The following is a 9,642-nucleotide window of genomic DNA, read 5'->3' on the forward strand; positions in this document are numbered from 1 at the left end:
TATGTACCAGTAACTCTCTTTTATCTTTAGATTTTTATGAAGTGTTCTTCCACCAAGTAACTTCTTCCCAAAGGATCCGTTTTAATTTTGTTTGAGATTTTCAGAATATTGTCTTGTCACTACTATAACTACAAACCTACTCGTTCAACTGACTACACTGGTCACACGAGTACTCCATCTGACATTCGTTCTTATATCAAGTTTGTTGTCCAGATTAGAGAATAAGCCACCCATTTAGCCAAAGTAAAAGAAGCTGTAACGACCCAATTTTCACATCCAAAATTTTTTTGTTTAAAAACGTTACTTTGGAAAATATTAATAACTAAAACATCATTTGATCAACCATAATATAAACTGAACCATGTCTGAAAACCAAAACATACAACTAATCAGAATATCAAAGTATCAATCCCAGAAAAGCTAGTAAATGCGGAAACCAGAGAGTGTGTGTGTGTGTGTGTGTGACATGCTGCTACCGCGCCGGCTCCTTTCCCCTGGCTGAGGAGGTACCTGAAACCAAAACTGAAACTGTAAGCACGAAGCTTAGTGAGTTCCCCCATAATACCACATACCATGCAAGCATATAACAAACAACATTCAATTAGGAGATACGGGCCACGCCCACACTCGTGAAGATACGGGCCCTGCCCACACTTCGCTATCTGGGAGATACGGGCCATGCCCACACTCGTGAAGATACGGGCCCTGCCCACACATTGCTATCTGGGAGATACGGGCCTAGCCCACACCCCACTCTCGGAGAGATACGGGCCTTGCCCACACTCAACCGCCAACTCATATCATACAAGTATCACACAGACAACAAGTATAGACAACTCTATCATACTGGCATATATCATAATCAACTCAACTAAGAGATACGGGCTCGGCCCACACTCTAATACTAACGTCTCGTCTATACGGGCCGGCCTTGGTGCCTTAGACCCGTTACTACTGGAAGGAAACTCACCTCGAAATAGCTGCTGGTCTGTGTGGGAATTGATCACCTACTACTGCTGCTGCTGCTCCGGAAACTCCCCGGCTGTAATTCCCACAATATACTTAATCATACACTGCTACTGTCCTTTGGGTAAAAAGACCATTTTACCCCTGGTCTAGCCCTAAGTCAAATCGGAGTCAACTCTTAGTTGACCCGACTCGCCGAGTGGATCTCCAACTCGCCGAGTCCCTGTCCAGAAAATTGTCCTGGGTCCCTGATTCTACTCGTCGAGTTAGGCTATGACTCGACGAGTTCATCTTCTAAACTGACATTCAACTCCTTCATCCTACTCGCCGAGTTGTATGAACAACTCGTCGAGTTCATCTTCATCCGAAGAACCCTTATGCTAAGACTCGTCGAGTTGTATGAACAACTCGCCGAGTCTGTTCTTGATCTATGAAGATTGCCTTGGACTCGCCGAGTCAGGGCATTGACTCGCCGAGTCCTAACATGGGTGAGTTCAGCTCCCAACTCACCGAGTCACCCCCTGTGACTCACGGCTCAACTTGATACATCATAAAGGGACCAATTCAGTGACTCGCGACCAGACTCGCCGAGTCACCTATACGACTCGCCGAGTCGCCGCCATGCATCCACCAAATACACCGATTTGCTCGATTTCAGTCCATGCCATTCATAGATCTGGACTTCTGGGACACAAATCACACATAAAGTTTCCAACTTTACGTGTGGATATTCACCAATATGTATTTTAGGGCTCAAAATGCCTTAAAAGGGTAGATCTAGGCCTAACAAGCAACATGGGGCCATAAAGATAACAGATCTGAGCTCCTGGAGCTCAATCTTGCCTAGATCCAGAGGCCAAACATCTTATTACGACATATAATGCACATACAAGCTTGGGGATTTGACCAAGAAAGACCCAAATGAAGTTTTAAGCATAGAATCATGGGGAAAACGGGTTATACCTCAAGGGAACTGCTGGAAGAACACAATAGTTGCTTGGATGGCTTTCCTTCTTCTGGATCTACTTCTTTCCTCCTTCAAAACCTTCAAAAACACCCACAAAAGTCTCAAACTCTCAAGGAACGGCTTAGGACGAGGCATATAAGGCTCTAAGGGTGAATGGGGGCTGGCTTGGGGCAGTTAAGTCGTTTAAATAGGGTGCAAACCCCTGAAACTTAGGGTTTCATCCAACAGTGGCGACTCGCCGAGTCCAGGATATGGACTCGCCGAGTCGTCAACTTAAAACGTGACCTGGGTCGCGTCTCTACTCGGCGAATCGGACCTATGCCTCGCCGAGTCCAAGGCTAAAATAGGAAATATTCAAATAAGATTTACATACCAGAAACCAGGTGCTACAAATCTCCCCCACTTATTTTAGACTTCGTCCTCGAAGTCTGCTGCTCGATCCTGAAACAGCTCGGGGTAATGCTCCATCATCTCGTCCATCGGCTCCCAAGTCCATTCCGAACCCTTACGGTGCTGCCATTGCACCTTCACTAATTCCACTCTCTTGTTCCTCAAATCCTTCGACTTCCTGTCGAGGATTACGACTGGGCGCTCAATGTAATTCAGGCTGTCATCAACCTGAATATCCTCCAAAGGCACTACTGCTGAATCGTCCACTAAGCACTTCCGCAACTGAGAAACATGGAAAGTGCTGTGGATTTGGCTGAGCTCGGCTAGCAGATCCAACCTGTACGCCACCATGCCCACCCGAGCTACGACCCTGAACGGTCCGATGAATCGCGGGCCCAACTTGCCCCGCTTCCTGAATCGAATGACGCCTTTCCAAGGCGACACCTTCAGGAGAACCATATCCCTGACTTGGAACTCCAAATATGATCGACGCTTGTCGGCATAACTTTTCTGTCGACTCTGAGCAGTCTGAAGCCTGCTCCGGACCTGCTGGATTCTCTCGGTCGTCTTGAGCACCACTTCGGTGCTCCCCATGACCCTCTGGCCAACTTCACCCTAGCATATCGGGGTCCTACACCTCCGTCCGTACAGCATCTCGAAGGGAGGGCAGTCGATACTCGCGCGGTAGCTGTTGTTGTAGGAGAACTCTGCCAGGGGAAGATAGGTATTCCAGCTACCACCGAAGTCTAGCATGCACGCCCGCAGCATATCCTCCAGAGTATGGATGGTCCGCTCGCTCTGGCCATCCGTCTGCGGGTGAATGCCGGTGCTAAAATGCAGACGAGTGCCCAACTCGTCATGGAATTTCTTCCAAAATCTGGAAGTAAAATGCACATCCCTGTCCGAGATCACCGATACTGGCACCCTATGCCCTGCCACAATCTCCCTGATATAGATGTCGGCCAATTTTTCGGCCAATATGCTCTCCTGAGTCGGAATAAAGTGAGCACTCTTGGTCAATCTATCCACGATGACCCAAATCGAATCCACTCCACGTGCGGTCCTGGGAAGCTTCATGATAAAATCCATCATGATATCTTCCCTTTTCCACAGTGGAATATCCAACGGCTGCATCTTGCCATGCGGTCTCTGATGTTCGGCCTTGACCTTCCTGCAGGTCAAACATCGCTCGACATACCATGCCACATCCCGCTTCATGCAGGGCCACCAGTAATCCAGACGAAGATCCCTATACATCTTCGTCGCCCCGGGATGAATAGAGAATCGGGACTTGTGCGCCTCCTCCATCAAAATCTGGCGCACGCCTCCGTGATACGGCACCCACACCCTACGGTGTAGTGTCAAAAGTCCTCGGCCATCATAATCAAAGGAGGAAACCTGACCCACCACACGCTCGCTCTTCCGATGCTCCTCCTTGATAGCCTCCTGTTGAGCCTCCCGAATCTGCTCCAACAGGGGAGTCACCACGGTCATCCTCAAGTAGACGTCCCTGATCGGCACCGCCTTGCGGCTAAGCGCATCGGCCACCATATTGGCCTTCCCCGAGTGGTAAAGGATCTCGCAATCATAATCCTTCACCACATCCAACCACCGACGCTGCCTCATGTTCAGATTCGGCTGGTCCATGAGGTACCTCAAACTCTTGTGGTCCGTGTATATGGTACACCGAACCCCGTAGAGGTAATGTTGCCAAATCTTGAGAGCAAAGACCACCGCCCCCAACTCAAAATCGTGCGTCGGGTAGTTCGCCTCGCGGGGCTTGAGCTGCCTCGAAGCGTAGGCAATGACATGCCCCCTCTGCATCAGTACTGCGCCCAACCCAGAAACGGACGCATCACAATAGACCACCAAATCCTCTACGCCCTCTGGCAGGGCTAAGATCGGCGCCTCACACAATCTCCGTCTCAGCGTCTCAAATGCAGCCTGCTGCTCAGGTCCCCACCGAAAGACCACGGATTTCTTCGTCAGCTGTGTCAGGGGTACGACTATCTTGGAAAAATCCTGGATAAATCTCCGATAGTAGCCCGCCAATCCCAGGAAACTCCGAATCTCAGATGGAGACTTCAGGACCTCCCATCTCATCACAGCCTCGACCTTGGCCGGATCAACCAGAATCCCGTTCTGGTTGACGAGGTGTCCAAGAAATTGCACCTCGCGCAACCAAAACTCACACTTGGAGAACTTGGCATACAAGCTCTCCCTCCTCAGGGTCTCCAATACCTCTCTCAGATGCTCCTCGTGTTCCTCCCGAGTCTTGGAATAAACCAAGATATCATCGATAAAGACTATCACAGACCGGTCCAGCATCGGTATGCATACGTGGTTCATGAGGTCCATGAACGCGGCAGGAGCATTGGTGAGCCCAAACGGCATCACCACGAACTCATAATGACCATAGCACGTCCGAAACGCGGTCTTCTGCATATCCTCCTCCCTGACCCTCATCTGATGATAACCCGAACGCAAATCAATCTTGGAGAACCAAGATGCTCCCTGAAGCTGGTCAAATAGGTCATCGATCCTCGGAAGTGGGTAACGGTTCTTCACCATTACCTTGTTTAGCTCCCGATAATCTATACACATCCGATGCGACCCGTCCTTCTTCTTTACAAACAGAATCGGGGCTCCCCAGGGTGAACTGCTCGGATGAATAAATCCCTTGTCTAGCAGCTCCTGCAGCTGCGTAGACAACTCCTGCATCTCGGGAGGGGCCAACCGATACGGCGCCTTGGCTATCGGAGCCGCGCCAGGGACAAGGTCAATCCTGAACTCCACCTGTCGCTCCTGAGGTATCCCAGGAAGCTCCTTTGGGAAAACATCTGCAAAGTCTCGAACCACCGAAACCTCGCTCACTGTCGCCTTACCCGCCTCCCGGGTATCAATCACATATGCGACATATCCTGCGCATCCCTGCTGGAGGTAGCGCCTAGCCCTCGCAGCTGAACATACAGTGGATCCGGCCTCTCTCCATGAATCACTAGCTCTCCCCCGCTTGGGGTCCTGACCCGTACAAGCTACTGCGCGCAATCTATCACCACCCCATTAGGGCTCAGCCAATCCATGCCTATAATCACCTTGTTCCCACGCAACGGAATGGGAACCAAGTCTACCAAATAGCGCTCCTCAAACAAACGCAGCACGCAATCTCGAAATATGATCGATGCTCGCACCGATCGATCGTCAGCGATCTCCACTTCCAAAGGGCAATCTAACTCGCCCGATGACTCATGAAACTTCTTGCTAAGTGCAAGGGAAACGAATGATCGGGATGCACCTGAATCAAATAACACTTGAACTGGGAGGCCGTTCACATGGAACGATCCTAATGCATACATATACATATAGAGCACATATCAATAAGATAACATCATAAAAAAAAAGATAGAGGGAAAGGATCATACCAGTCACCACATCGGGTGTGGCGCGTGCCTCCTCCGCAGTCAACTAAAATGCCCGGCTCCTCACCACTGGAGCCTCTGCCTTGCCCTACCGACCATCCGTGATTCGTAGGGTCGCTGGAGCTGGCGCCTTCACTAGCGCTGCAACTGTCAACTGGGGGCAATTGGCCTTCTTGTGGCCCCTCTGGTTGCAGTGAAAACACAGCAACTCTGACGTCTGAATAGCTGAAACTGGAGTAGTACAATCCCAGCTAAAGTGCCTGGTCTTGCCGCACTTGTAGCAGCCTCCTGATCCCATCCTACATGCCCCCACGTGCGTCCTGCCGCATTTCCAGCGCGGCTCTATCCTGACTGGCCTTTCAGCCTACCATTTGATCCCTTGGTCTTCTTCCCTGAAGCCCCTCCTGTCTGACCGTCCTCTAGTTTCCGTTTCCGGATGTGCTCCAAATCTATCTCCCTCTCCCTAGCCCTGGCAATCATGGAGTCCAGGGTAGGGCAAGCCGAAAAGCTAACATGCTCCCGGATGTTAGCTCGTAGCATATCATGGTAACGAGTCCTCCTCATGTCCTCGTCACCAGCATACTGGGGCACCAATAAAGCCCTCTCCCGGAACTTGGCGGTGATCTCCGCCACAGTCTCCATCGTCTGCCTCATGTCTAGAAACTCACTGGCCAGCTGCTGAAGCTCGACCGCCGGTGCAAACTCTGCCCTGAACCTGGTCACAAAGTCCGACCAGGTCATTGCCTCGATAGCTGAGGCTCCCAACGAGTCACCCACTGACTCCCACCAATCCCGGGCTCGGTCCTGTAAACACCCTGCTGCGTATCTCACCTTCGACCCCTCGGGGCAGAAGCTAGCCAACTGGGCAGACTCGATATCTGCAATCCATCGCCTGGTGACAATGGGGTCCTTCACCCCATGGAAATCCGGCACACCACTGCCCCTGATGTCCTTGAAGGACAGTGTGCGAGATCCTGACTGGCTAGAGGCCATATCGCTCCTGAATGCCCGTAGGCGATCCTCCATCAACTCTATGATCCCTTCCTTGATCGACCCAAAGAGAATGGGGGTCGACTCAAGGATGCCCCTGGTGATCTCTGACGTGATGAACTCACGTAGCCTCTCATCAATCGGCTCGGAGCCTGATCCCGAACCTGACCCCTCTCCTGAACCGCCATCTGCCGGTCTCGATCGAAGTACCACCATTCTGCAATACATCACAATAATCATTAGTGATACTTCTACTTTCTGAGGGATCAATACTACTTACAGGTTCCCTGGTCTTATCTTGGCCTTCCTTGGTTCGGGTACGGATCCTCTACTTTCAGTAGTACGGGCCCATACTACCTTCCACATCTATCCGTACCTTCTCCAAGGAATGCCTAGACTCCACCAGATCCCCTTCACTACTGCTGATCACAGCTATACTCATCCTAGGCTTGCCCTCATTATAATGCCAATTAGCCATTACCTGAATACCATCACATGTGACGAGGCTCAGATAATCCTTCGAGTACCAGACTCGTCCCTACAACGGTTGGACTCAAACAAGAGCTGCGCAGTAGGATCAAATTCGGCTCTCTAAGATTATCCAATCCTGATTACATGTGACGTGACGCATTTGCCTAATGGCTAACTCCCATTATTCAGAGTCCCACGAAGCACGAAGCAAGCAGCATTCAGACAAGGTTAACAACCTCAATTAACTCTATCCACTTTCAGGAACTGAGCTAGCATATAGTGCTAAGCTCATACTACCAGGCATAACCTATTCAGGCTATCCTACTTACTGTCTACTCAATAACTAGCATGCAATTTCTCATACAACTGAAACACAAGTAGTAGGCACATAAGGCATCACTCCTAGATCCTTAGTCCTATTCTAGCATGTGGTTCTACGAAAGCTGATAAACATAACATAAACTTGTATGGGTACTATGGGGAATACTTACTTGAGCTCGGCCGGTCGCGCACATCACACACTTCGTTCTTTCTCAAGGCTCTTTTCTAAATTTTAGAAAACATTTTCTTTTAGAAAATCTTTCAATCCCTCGATTTCAGTTCAGACACTCCCGAAGACGTGTCCGAATCCCTCAAACCAGGGCTCTGATACCAACTTGTAACGACCCAATTTTCACATCCAAAATTTTTTTGTTTAAAAACGTTACTTTGGAAAATATTAATAACTAAAACATCATTTGATCAACCATAATATAAACTGAACCATGTCTGAAAACCAAAACATACAACTAATTAGAATATCAGAGTATCAATCCCAGAAAAGCTAGTAAATGCGGAAACCGGAGAGTGTGTGTGTGTGTGACATGCTGCTACCGCGCCGGCTCCTTTCCCCTAGCTGAGGAGGTACCTGAAACCAAAACTGAAACTGTAAGCACGAAGCTTAGTGAGTTCCCCCATAATACCACATACCATGCAAGCATATAACAAACAACATTCAATTAGGAGATACGGGCCACGCCCACACTCGTGAAGATACGGGTCCTGCCCACACTTCGCTATCTGGGAGATACGGGTCATGCCCACACTCGTGAATATACAGGCCCTGCCCACACTTCGCTATCTGGGAGATACGGGCCTAGCCCACACTCCACTCTCGGAGAGATACGGGCCTTGCCCACACTCAACCGCCAACTCATATCATACAAGTATCACACAGACAACAAGTATAGACAACTCTATCATACTGGCATATATCATAATCAACTCAACTAAGAGATACGGGCTCGGCCCACACTCTAATACTAACGTCTCGTCTATACGGGTCGGCCTTGGTGCCTTAGACCCGTTACTACTGGAAGGAAACTCACCTCGAAATAGCTGCTGGTCTGTGTGGGAATTGATCACCTACTACAACTGCTGCTGCTCCGGAAACTCCCCGGCTGTAATTCCCACAATATACTTAATCATACACTGCTACTGTCCTTTGGGTAAAAAGACCATTTTACCCCTGGTCTAGCCCTAAGTCAAATCGGAGTCAACTCTTAGTTGACCCGACTCGCCGAGTGGATCTCCAACTCGCCGAGTCCCTGTCCAGAAAATTGTCCTGGGTCCCTGATTCTACTCGTCGAGTTAGGCTATGACTCGACGAGTTCATCTTCTAAACTGACATTCAACTCCTTCATCCTACTCGCCGAGTTTTATGAACAACTCGTCGAGTTCATTTTCATCCGAAGAACCCTTATGCTAAGACTCGCCGAGTTGTATGAACAACTCACCGAGTCTGTTCTTGATCTATGAAGATTGCCTTGGACTCACCGAGTCAGGGCATTGACTCACCGAGTCCTAACATGGGTGAGTTCAGCTCCCAACTCACCGAGTCACCCCCTGTGACTCACGGCTCAACTCGATACATCATAAAGGGACCAATTCGGTGACTCGCGACCAGACTCGCCGAGTCGCCTATACGACTCGCCGAGTCGCCGCCATGTTTCCACCAAATACACCGATTTGCTCGATTTCAGTCCATGCCATTCATAGATCTGGACTTCTAGGACACAAATCACACGTAAAGTTTCCAACTTCACGTGTGGATATTCACCAATATGGATTTTAGGGCTCAAAATGCCTTAAAAGGGTAGATCTCGGGCTAACAAGCAACATGGGGCCATAAAGCTAACAGATCTGAGCTCCTGGAGCTCAATCTTGCCTAGATCCAGAGGCCAAACATCTTATTACGACATATAATGCACATACAAGCTTGGGGATTTGACCAAGAAAGACCCAAATGAAGTTTTAAGCATAGAATCATGGGGAAAACGGGTTATACCTCAAGGGAACTGCTGGAAGAACACAATAGTTGCTTGGATGGCCTTCCTTCTTCTGGATCTACTTCTTTCCTCCTTCAAAACCTTCAAAAACACCCACAAAAGTCTCAAACTC

The 9,642-nt window shown here is 49.4% G+C and overlaps 1 long non-coding RNA gene across 1 annotated transcript; it reads right to left on the bottom strand.

The window, feature by feature from the left end:
• Positions 1–969: 969 nt before the first annotated feature.
• On the bottom strand, positions 970–2,351 carry LOC145039032 (uncharacterized). The gene is made up of 3 exons (XR_013679699.1): positions 2,307–2,351; positions 1,930–2,011; positions 970–1,042 (listed from the first exon to the last, which is right to left on the bottom strand). It is a non-coding gene; the product is annotated as an uncharacterized LOC145039032 (long non-coding RNA).
• Between the last annotated feature and the right edge of the window lie 7,291 nt (positions 2,352–9,642).

This window comes from Lactuca saligna, chromosome 4 (assembly GCF_052625555.1).
Source record: "Lactuca saligna cultivar CGN05327 chromosome 4, ASM5262555v1, whole genome shotgun sequence".
Taxonomy (NCBI): domain Eukaryota; kingdom Viridiplantae; phylum Streptophyta; class Magnoliopsida; order Asterales; family Asteraceae; genus Lactuca; species Lactuca saligna.